We start from the raw sequence: 11,857 nt of genomic DNA, 5'->3' as shown, positions 1-11,857 counted from the left end.
AATGCGATGAATTGTTCTGAGACAGAAAATACCCCTGGGCTCTTCACCCTTTCTCTTAAGAACAGTCCAAAAGGAGCCAGTCTCACCTCCACCTTGTTTTCTTGCTCAGCTAAAGACCTGGCATTCCACCTCGCTTTCTAACAGGTCACGGTAGGAGCAGAATTCCAAGGCCAAATTCAGTATTTGGCTTTTGTTAAATCTTTCACAACTACTGAGTTTTTATGCCCAGAGGTTCCTTTTATTGAATTTTGATGTCCGATTCTGTCTCCTTCAAAGGAATTGAACCCACTCATACAAAGATTCAATTTGAAACTTGTTATAAAGAACTCTCCCCCTGATGTCTGGGTAGCCAGGGCCACCAGCAATGATATTGTTCCTCTGTGTCGCTCCCATTGTAATGCGCATACAAGCCAAATCTTTAGATCTAGCACAAGGCTAATTGAAAGAAGCATTTCAGTTCTATTATTCAGTGGATGGAAGCGAAAATGGGGAATTAACATTTGATGTGCGTCTAGGGTCCACAAAATTGCCAGATGAACAAGTATGTTGGCTCATAATTTATTTTGAAAAAAGGACTTATAATACTAAATGTTAAATAAAGAAGTTTCCAGCTATGCATTGGCTGACACTTTCTCTGGAGAGCTATCCTCTTTTCTAAATAAGGGTCTCTAACTCCAAGAGACCAGTCCTTGGTGAGCCCAGGAGAGCCAGAAGTGATGGAGCAAGCATATTCTATGCTTGGGCAAGCATCTGAATAAGAGAATTCTATTATTAAAGGTCTAAACCCTGATCAAATGAAGTCTCTATGCATCCGTACAGGATTGCCTCTATTCAGGGATGGCTTCTTCCCTTATATGAACATAAAATTCAAAGAAGTCACTTGTTTATAGGAAGCTGATTCTGGTCTGCCCCAGATCACTGGTAACTTTTATTAAGCTGTAAACATGATCCCTACAGCTGATGTGTTTCTGTTTAGCCTGTGAATCGCCATCTGTCACTGAGGATCTGTGATCTTTTGTTGAAGGTTTCCTTAGTGGCAAAATGACCAAAAAAGCAAGATATAAAATTTTATTCAGACTAATACAAATCATATCCTCGTTTTTTTTAATCTTAGGAATTTTGCATGGGCTCAAGAGACAGTTGTGTTTCTAAGACAGTTAACTGAGCTCTTACTTGGCCCACATCCACTAATTATAAACTATTGAAATGTAAGTGCATTTTTGAAGCGTCTATGCACCATAGTCATTAAGCTGCATATGTTTTCCAGATGTTGGCTAACTTATGCAAATCCCAGGAAAAGCATTTTCCTTCTTTGGAACTTATAATGGTCCCTAGGATGCTGAAATCCCATAATTTTATTGATTCTGACTTTAAGTATTTCAAATGCCACCACACAGAAATTTAGGAAGACAATGTCTTCTCTCCAGATAGGGCTTTGAAAGCTCTCTGATGTTCTTGGAGATGAGATCGAAAATGATGGTCAAGAATGGGGAAATTGATTATTTGACAAGTAGGTGGGAACCATAGCTTGTAAGGGAGGCTGCCTCACAGCAGCAAAGTCCTGGTGTGTTAAAGATCGGACGGAAACACAAGTCTCAGGCCTTTCCTCTGGTTGTTTATGATGGAGAGAGCCTGGGGAGGAAGGACATTTGGAGAGGGGGAAGGAGGGCAGCAGATGGATGGTAGGGGCAGGGGCTAGAATTGTTGTGTGGTACCTCCCTCCATCTTTCACCAATTGGCAAATGAATTTTGAATCATTTTTCCTTTTCCTTTTTTTTTTTTTTTAAAGAATTTGAGACAGACTCTGGCCTTGAACTGGTGATTCACCTACTTCAACCTTTTGAGTGCTGGCATTCTTGGTGCAGCCATGCCAACTCCCTATGGTGATTCTGGAGAGAACGAGCTCTTGAATGGGTTTCTTCCTTGGGGGGGTAGAAACAACAGTGAGTGATTTTGAAGAAGGTTGAAGTTCTACATAATTCCTTATAACACTGAGTGGGACACCAAAGATATTAAATGACATTTTTTTGGTTTTCATACCTTAGTGAGCCCCGGGGAGATTGATAGGGTCAGAGCTAGTCCCATCCACTGTGTGATAGTTTATATTATGGATCTCATGACTGCTGACAGGCAAGGGGTGCCAAGATGTCTTGGGGAAGGCAGGAGCTGACAGTCAGCTTGTGCCAGTGTGACTGGAGAATGATACAACTGGGCAGTTAATACCACTGACCCTAGGAGCTGCCAGCTTATGCTGAGAATAGCATGTCACACACTTGTCAAGGCACCTCTAAGACATTCCTTGAAAGTACGGATCCCTGGATTTCTCTTGCAAAGTGTGATGGAGGAACCTGGCAAGAGAGGGAGGTGGAGTAGCATGAGGTCTGGGGATCTCTGCTTTTAATATATGTCTTCATTACTGCTGTAAGGAGACACCATGACCAAGGCAACTTACTAGAAAAAGCATTTAGCTGGGAGCCATTATGGCTGAGCTATGTAGAGGCAGGTGGGCAGGTAGAGTGCTAGAGAAATAGCTGAGAGTTCAGATACAATCTGCAAGGTCCAGAGGGAGAGAGAGACTGGGCCTTGCCCATCCCTAGTGACACGCCTCCTCGAACAATGCTCACCCACTCTAACAAGGCCACACCTCCTAATCCTTTCCAAACAGTTTCTCTAACTGGAGAGCAAACATTCAACTACAAAAGCCTACAAGGACCATTCTCATTCAAACTATGACAGTAAACATGACAAGGAGTCTTCCGACCACCAACTTTAGAAGATATTTATTTTTGATGGGATTACTATCTAAAATGCCCTGGTTGGCCTGGAACCACTGACTATTCAATCCTTGGGATTTGCTAAAGAGACAGATCATGTTTCTCGATCTCTCTCTTATCTGAATGTTGTAAATACTGATACCTTTCCTCTTTGCACCATTATTAGGACATGATGATCCAAATCTCTTTGTTCATTTGTTTGGCTTTCTTTCTTGAAAACCATTTCAGTCGTGGGCTTATTTTAGTTGCCTTTTATCTAAGCTTCTGGCACATGCAAACAATTGTGGACCACAATTGCAAGCCATTTCCCAAACACAGATGCACTGCTGTGTCCAGGAGAGGTAAGGTGATTTGAATTCTATGTCACCGAAAAGTCTCAGGCATTTGAATACTTGGGTGGCTGTTTGGAGGAGGGTTTGGAAGTGTGACCTTGTTGGAGGAGGTGTGTCACTGGGGACAGGATTATGGTTGCAAAAGTCCAGGCCATTCCCCATGCTCTCTCTGCTTCCTGTCTGTAGATCTGAGCTGTCAGCCGCTAACACCATGTTGGCCTGCTTGCTGCCTCCCTACCATGATTTGCAGCTATCCCTCTGGAACTCTAAGCCCCCCCAAAACACTTCCTCTATAAGTTATCTTGGTCATGGTGTTTTATGACAGCAATAGTAAAGTCTTAACCTCTCCCTCCTACTTGCAGATGCCACCTCTCTGTGTTTTACATTCTGATCATACAGAAAAAAGCTTTGTAATACCCATGGATTCCTGTAGGCCTAACTGTTCTTTCTGGGATGCCAAATCTAAGTCTACTCATGTCCAGAAAAATTCTCTCCACTTCTTTTAGCCAACACAAGCCCTTCAGTCAAGGGTAGGTGCGCTTTCCCGTATAGCATCATGCAGCTACATCTAGGGGAGAATTCGTCAATTTCACCAATTTATATGTCACCTTGTTGGGCTATAAGCTTTGTGTTTCCAACAGTATGCACAGCCTTTGGCACCTAGTGTCCAGTGCCTATTTATTGAGAGGAAACAATGTCTGTTATTATATTTTCTAGTGCCCTTCAGCATTTAAGCATGTTTTTGCTTTGAGGAATGTATAGGGGCAGTGTCTACCAAGCAAGCCCTTAGACATAGGCAGATCTGACAACCTAGATTCTGTGTCCTCATAGCTAATTGCATGATTGTGCACCTAAATGCTGAGACTCTCCTTAGTGCATCAAAGCACAGCTGAGAGGTCCTTCTGCTCTCTTACCCTGTCATTACAGTTTGGATATCTTGGCATCCCCTAGAATCAGAGACCTTTCCTATGTGTTCTATTGCAGTTCACTTAAACATGATCAGAGAATCCCGATTCTGATGTCTGTGGAAACCCAGAAAATCTTTTTTTTTGTTGTTGTTTTTTTGTTTTTACTCAGATAAACATTGATTTCTACCTCTTTTTTTGTTTTTAGCTCTCAGATGTCTGTCCTAGCTTGCCTTGTGCTGTTGGGGTAAGTCACTGACCAAAAACAACTTAAAAAAGAAAGGATTTAATTTGTCTTACAGCTTCCATCATGAGGGGACCCGGAGGCAGGAGCTGAAGCAGAGACTGTGGAGTAACACTGTTTACTGGCTTGCTCTCATGGTTTGTCCAGTTGCTTGCATATACAACACAGGGGACCTTGCGGACGGATAGGGCCCAACCCACAGTGGGCCGGACCCTCCCACATCAATCATTAAGTTAAAAAAAGGTCCCACAGACTTGCCTACAGGTCAATATCATTGAGGCAATTCCTTAGATCATGTATGGTCTTTCCAAATGACTCTAGTTTGTGTCAAGTTGACAAAAGCAAAGCGAAGCAAAGCAAAGCAAAGCAAAGCAAAGCAAAGCAAAGCAAAGCAAAGCAAAGCAAAGCAAAGCAAAGCAAAGCAAAACAAAACAAAAATAAACAAAACAAGCCTAGCCATATAACATTCCTCTTCTTGACCAAGAAACACAGGCTTTTAAAGACAGATCAACTAAATGTATCAGTATCTGTTTGGATATGGATGATTGCAAAGGAATATTGTTTTGTTAGATTAAAATGGAAGGGAAAGATATAAAAATAAATGGATTGGCATCCACTCCAAATAATGTTATTTTGGAAACCATACCTTAAAAAGAAATACTTTCAGAATGTGCGTGAAAACATTTATTAAGAACATATGTCTGCCAACTCAACCCAAAGTCCCCACAAAGGCCCGTTGGCCCCCGTGCACTGGCCCCAGCTACTTCTCAGATAGAAGGAGCTTCTCCTTCTGTCTGCCCTTTACCTATGTGGATTGAGCCAGATTCATTGTCTGTGCCCCGTTCCCTCAGCCCCAGTCCTTTTTCTACATCTTCTCCGTCAGTTGCTTCTCACTTAGCATCTTCTCAGAATTGTTCCCTGACTGCTCCATTAACTGTCACCACCCCAGTCCTGCCAGGACCCCTGTAGCTCTCTTACAGCCTTTGTCAGGACCCCTGTAGTGCTCTCTCTCTCTCTCTCTCTCTCTCTCTCTTCATCATGGTCTGAAATACCCATCACATCTGATGTGCTTTCTTCCCTGTGTACATCTGTTCATGGCCACATTATTAGCACTTAGACCATTATCTGGTGATACGTCAATCGATATTAAATTTAATCTATACCCTATGGTATATTAAAAAAAAACTACGTTATTATAAAAGGAGGGATAACATGGGAGATTGAAAAAAGGCTAACCTCTTAAATTACTGCATTGTAGGCAGTTTCACCATTGAGATGTTAAAAATCTTTCCTGAAATATTTCAATCTAGTATTATTAAGACCTCTTAGATGATAGGATCATAATATCCATTATTAACTATAGCAGAAATTGGAAATGAGGTATTCAACAACATGGTATTGCTTGATAAGTCACTGGATCTATCTATACATTTAAACAATGTATATAGGTGTTTTGCCTGCATGCATGTCTGGTGCTTGGTACCTGAAGAGGCCAGAAGAGAATATTAGATCCCCTAAACTGGAATTACAGACGATTGCGAGCCACCATGTAGGTGATGGGAATCAAATTCATGTCCTCTGGAAAAGCAGCCACTGCTCTTAACTACTGAGCCACCTCTCCAGCCCTAAAATAGCTATCTATTTTATACCTTACAAAAATTAAAGCAGTCATACATTGGACTATCCTAGGTGTTGATTCTAGGACCTCACAGACACTAGAATCACTTAAATTTAAGTTCTTTGTATAAAACGGTGCAGTATTTACACATAATCTGCATATCTTCTTCTGTATGAGCTAAATTACATTTCTATTACTTACAATGCAATGAATAGTTGTTACTCTATACTGTTAACAGTATTAACAAGAAAAGGTCTGTGCTGTCTACTTTTTTTTTCTAAGTATTTTTATTGTGGAACCTATGGATACTGAGGGATGCCTGTATTGCTGTGGAAAAAAAATGCTTCTGATGTTTTCATCATTTTAAGACACAAGCATGCAAAATATTTTTTCACTTTGCTGTAGAAGATGGGGGAGAACTGGAAAGAAACATACGAAGGTATTTATAAAACCCAGAAGCAAATGCTTTAAGCAAACTGCCCTGCTCACAGAGCTGCTAAGTGGAAGAAGCCAGTGGTGTCCAGGTCAGATAACTCCATACCTTCTGTACAACACCTAACTGTCCTTAGACTCTCACCAGGGCCACTGCCTTGAACTCAAGCCCCTCTTCAGCTATGTGCAGGGCTATACGTCTATAACTCCAGCAACTAGCACATGTAGCAGCCTGCCACATAGGTGTGGATTTGAATCACAGTCTAATATAACTTTCAGGCTTCTGTGTCATTTCCCTGGGCTGTTAGCTTAAATCATTTTTACAGGGAAAATAAGATTGGAGAGCAATATCCTGTGTGCTTTCTACAACAGTGAGCTTACCAGCTCTGAGTTGATTTGCACTTTTCATGTTCAAGGACTAGGGTTACCACTGTTGAACAGCATAGAAGGGGTTCAGCGAACAACAGGCTCATTTCAAATCAACTCAACTGCCAAGTTATTCGAATGTTATTTAATTCCTTAAGCAACATTTCAACTAGGGCATTCACTTGTTTGAGGCCAAGCTCAGAAAAAAACATCTTCCAGAAAACAATAATCGTGGGTAAAGTGTCTTTGGGTATTTAACATAATTAGTGCCAGGTTCTAGCTCTCCATCAGAGTTTATAATCTTACAGGAGTAGCTTAGGAAATGGTCACCATTTGTTCTCCTGTTTCCTTAAACAGCTATCTTAGGCCCCAAGATGTCCTGTTTATAAACAGTCATCTAAGAGGCCAAGGAGCAGAGCAAGCCATGTGATGGATTACCCACAGCAGACTGACTCCGCCTATCGTCCCTGCTGGCTCTAATTAAAAGATGACTAAGTCAGGGGTCTGAGGCAGGGATGACAATAGGACCAGCAGTCCCCGAAATAGCAAAGGAAAATGGATGCCTTTGAGTGATTGCATGATGTCTGGATTAATGACCAGGAAATGAGCGATTATTGCACACTTACAGCTAGGCTGCTTTGTAAAGCTTGTGGTGTGCTCAGAGCTATATACTTGAACTTGGGGAAATTGAAGAGAGGACTTTTCTCTATTATTGCTTGGCTGGATAAATGAATATCCAAGCAGGACTTAAACTAAGGGGATGATCACTTTCTGTTACTGCTGTTTTAGTATTGATGTTTCTAAAATAAGCATGATCTTATGGAGCCCATTTTGTAGACACATGTAGTCCCCAGCCAGTTGTTGACTAGGAGAACCGACTTTCACGGCACTGCCTTGGCTCCTGACTTATAGCCACGTTAGTTGGTATTTGAATAACTGCTTTTCCGTAGAGTCAAAGCTTCTCACCCCCACCCCCGGTTTTGGTTAATATATTCTCAGAGCACTCCAATTTGGCAGTGACAGGCATCCTTATTTTTCTGTGGCTGATTGGTTCAGTAGGTTAAAGCATCATTCAAAGAGGCCAAAGTCCAGCATTTGATTCCCTTGTGGGGGTAAAGTCTCTAGGCTGCCGGCCTCACCTCAGCCGCCATCTTGTAATGGTGTCCATTCATCACAGGCAGAAATGGGAGGAAGGTTGAGGGAGGATTAGAACAAATCCATCATTGCTACTGGAAATCTAACTGACTGTGCCCACCTCCCAGCCTGTGGGCAGGAGGAGGTCGGGTGTCTCTATGCAAACAATAGCACCATATGTAGATAGAGAAACTGAGGGACAGAGTACATCTGCTTTGCTGGATTCAAACCAAACCAAACAACAAACCCCATACTCTTAACAAACAAACAAACAAACAAACAAACAAACAAACTAGGAGCTAACACTTTTTTTAACCTTTCAGTCAGTTTGATTTTCTTAGACATATTATAAAAATGCAGTCACTGTTTAGCCTGAATTACCCATGGATGTCTGTGTATTTCTTGAACTACAGTTTGTTCTAAAAGCTATCTCAAATCCAGTCGCTTACAGACAGAGGTCAAGTAAAGCCTTCCTCGTGTATATCTTCTGACAAAGAATGGCCTGCCTTACGAACCTACAAGGAAGAAGAGAGTAAAATATGCTTGACAATAACACATTACAGAAGGTATATGCTTTGGCTGAGCTATATGTATATATATATATACATATATATATATGTATATATATATATATACACACACACATACATATATATATATACATACATACACATATGCATATACATATACATACACACAAATATATATGTGTATATATATGTGTGTGTATATATATATATATATATATGGCCTAGTTTTATATTTGCAATATTTATTCTTAGAATTGCTGCCCTTCTCTTGTGGATTTCTTTGACTTTGGCTAATACCAACCCTCTGCTTTCCTCTACTTATTACTTACTTTCGGTCCAACAGGTATGGCCTCTGAGAGGCCCCACGGCTCTTATCCTGAGCACTGTCCTGTCAGGCCCCCTCAGGCCCCTTGGAGGCTCAGCCATACTCTACCCAAGACATCTCACAGCTACAGAGCTAATGTGCAGGCTCTCTGTGGAGCTGAGAAAGCCTGTCCTGCATTCCCCACCACCCAGCTACATGCTGTATTCTCTCCTTTTGTTAGGCTGAGCTGAGTTGCCTAGGAGCAGCAGCTGGGTCTGCAAATGGTATTTATGTGCTCTGATGGGAGCCATTTGGAGCAATGTTCCAATGTACTCTGTCTGCAGATAACCAGGAGGGCTCCAGTTACAAGACAAACAGTCCTGCACTTCTGACTTACTTCCTACTGATGAGTGGCCTCCAGGCTTGGGCTCATCTGTTCCTACTTTGCCTACCAGCGTTATCCATCGCCATCCATGCCTAGGAAGGAGATATCCAGTTCCCATGGTCTGAGGATGCTGCAACAAGATTGCATGGACCAAATTATAGTCTCCTTGCTTTTAGCTGTGTGATGTTAGATTCGTTACTTAACCTCTCGGACCTTCAATTTAAAAAAATCTTTCAAATGAAATGCTGCTACATAAATCATATGTATAGTGAGGGTTTATTTGGTTGGTTAATATGCTAAAAGTCCACAGAAAAGACTGGGCAGTGTGTGTTATGTAAACGTTCACAGGAAATTATTCCCTCTCATCTTTCCTCTGACTATTTTTCTGGGAAACAAGAGCTCGAAGCTGCCCATGTTTCTCCGTCCTTGGCAAAAAGGTGCAACATCATGGCTAGTATATATCCCACACCCTGGACTTGCTTCCAACTCATCTCCCAAGCTCAACCACCAAAGAAGCCAGCATCCTACCATCTGTGCTGAGAAGCCTCTAGGCCAGTGGTTCTCAACCCTCCTGAGGCGGTGATCCTTTTAAACAGTTCCCCATGTTATGCTAGCTCCCAACCATAAAGTTATTTTGTTGCTACTTTGTAGCTGTAACATTACCATTGTGAATCACAATGTAAATCGCTGTGGTTTTTTTTTTTTTTTTTGGTCTTAGGAGACCTGCAAAAGGGTCGGTCATTCAACTCCCAAAGGGGTCAGGACCCACAGGTTGAGAACTAGTGTTCTAGACCCTTACCCTGAATAAGAAAGGGAAGGGAAACACGTCTGCTTCCAAGCGACTGTCCTCAGATTTTCTGAAAACAATCCATTTGCAATTTGGAGACTGTCTATGTTTTCTTCTGGCCAGTAGGACACCTAATGTGACCCAATGTAAAGGACTTAGCAGGACTGCCATGAAGAGGAGCAGGGGGTGGGGGGAGGGAGGAAATTATCTACTGGTAGTAGTTCTAATGAAGACATAACAATCTACTTCCGGAGTGCAGAAGTAAGTGTGTGGCTTTGGATGTTCGGAACTTAGGACAAAGTTTCACAAATCTTCTGACAAAGATTCCAAAATTTTGTCTGCAGAGGTATCCTGTGAATCATGAGGTTGTGTTCTTTTAGCTTCTTCGATAGCTTTTTCTGAGGTGGCTTCTGTATTTCTGTCTGAATGATGGCTACTTTCTCTCTAGTCATCAGCTTCAACCGCTGTCCTGGGACTACCTGTGAGGGTGGGGATTTATCTCTTGGTATCCTCCAGTCTCTTTAGACCTGTATTTCATACAGTTTAGACTAGTATTTTGGAGCTGACACACCGACGACTGCTGATGCTGTTGTTGGAGCCAGGCCACACCATGGTTAGCTTTCCTCTAGCCTGGGAGTTTCACATTTTCTGGCTATCATTGCATTTGCATTCTCTGCTCATCTGTTTTTACATAGCCTCCAATGCTCTCAGGGCCATCCACACCGTAGGTATCCATCCTTCCTTGATAAGCTGCCTGTTCTCACCCCCAGCATTCTCCTCTTTTGAAACCTCTCTCCTGGGCTCTGGACCTTCTTGCTTCCAAGAGAGAGGAGGACAGGCAGGTCGATAAGGATCCTGGAGAAAAAGGGGTGGAATTAGTAATTATTTTTATATCCTGCAGCTTAAAATGACTTTGTCAACCCCCCAACCCCAAGAGTCGTTTGGTTATGGGTTTATAAACTGAACATTGTTCCCAGTGCTTCTTGTCTTCTGCTCCTGATGTCGTTTTTCAGACTGTTTGTTATGCCTGGCCATTCATATGTACCTGGTCTCGGAAATTTTTCCCTTTGAAAATTATTAGGACTTTTCTCTTCCTTTCTGGTAGTGTAAAATTTCCAGATGTGGGCACTTTTCATTAATTCTGCTAGGCTCTCACAGGTCTCTCATCCTCCAGAGTCACAGACTTCCAATCTAAGGGTCTTCTTACATTATTTGGATGATAATTTTTTAAATTGTCTATTGCTTATATTTTCTTCTTGCAGTTTTCTTTTAACTCACAGTTTTCTTTCCCCAAAGATTTTCCTTGTGGGATTCCTTTTTCCTTTTTATGACAGTTTATTTTGTGAACTCAAGGTTTCCCCTTAACCTGCTGAGGACGTTAACTTAGCATTGGTGTTGTCTTCTCACCTCTGTGTGGTTTCTTTCTCCAACAGACTTTCTTCATTCTACTGAACCCTTTGGCTTAGGTTCCTGTCTTCGTGTTGGAAAATTCCTTTAAAAGTCTAGTACTTTTGCTATAGGTTTGAAAGCAAGGGTCATATTATAAATTATTTGCAATACATTTTATCTTCTAAATAAGACTTGTCTTTGGTTTTCTGACATATTTGATAAACTACAATTATACCTCCTAAAAATAATCACTATTAAAAAAAGTCATGTGTTTGTACTAAAAACATACATTCATGCAGATGATTCCATAATAAGATACAATGTTTGAAATGTCATCCCATGCTATCCCTTGGCCGTTGACATCTTTATGCATGAACACACACACATTCTACATGAATGGCTGTGATGTGTATTTAGTCCCTGACGGAGACTTCCAACTTGTCACTACTAAAAGTCAGACTGCACGAGGCCTCGTTACTCCACCTTTGTCTGCTTGCTTGATTGCTCTCTTAGGAAGAAGTTTTAAAAAAACAAATTTACTGAGAAAAGAAGGGGGAAAAGTATTAAAAGATTCTAGAACAGAAAATTTCGTCTGCCCAGGACTAGTGTTGAGCAGGGTCTCAGCCACTGGGGCTGTGCCTTCCTGCAGTGTGCTGA

This window comes from Mus caroli, unplaced genomic scaffold (assembly GCF_978045245.1).
Source record: "Mus caroli unplaced genomic scaffold, Mus_caroli_1 scaffold_2, whole genome shotgun sequence".
NCBI lineage: Eukaryota > Metazoa > Chordata > Mammalia > Rodentia > Muridae > Mus > Mus caroli.
This window is presented reverse-complemented; position numbering follows the sequence as displayed.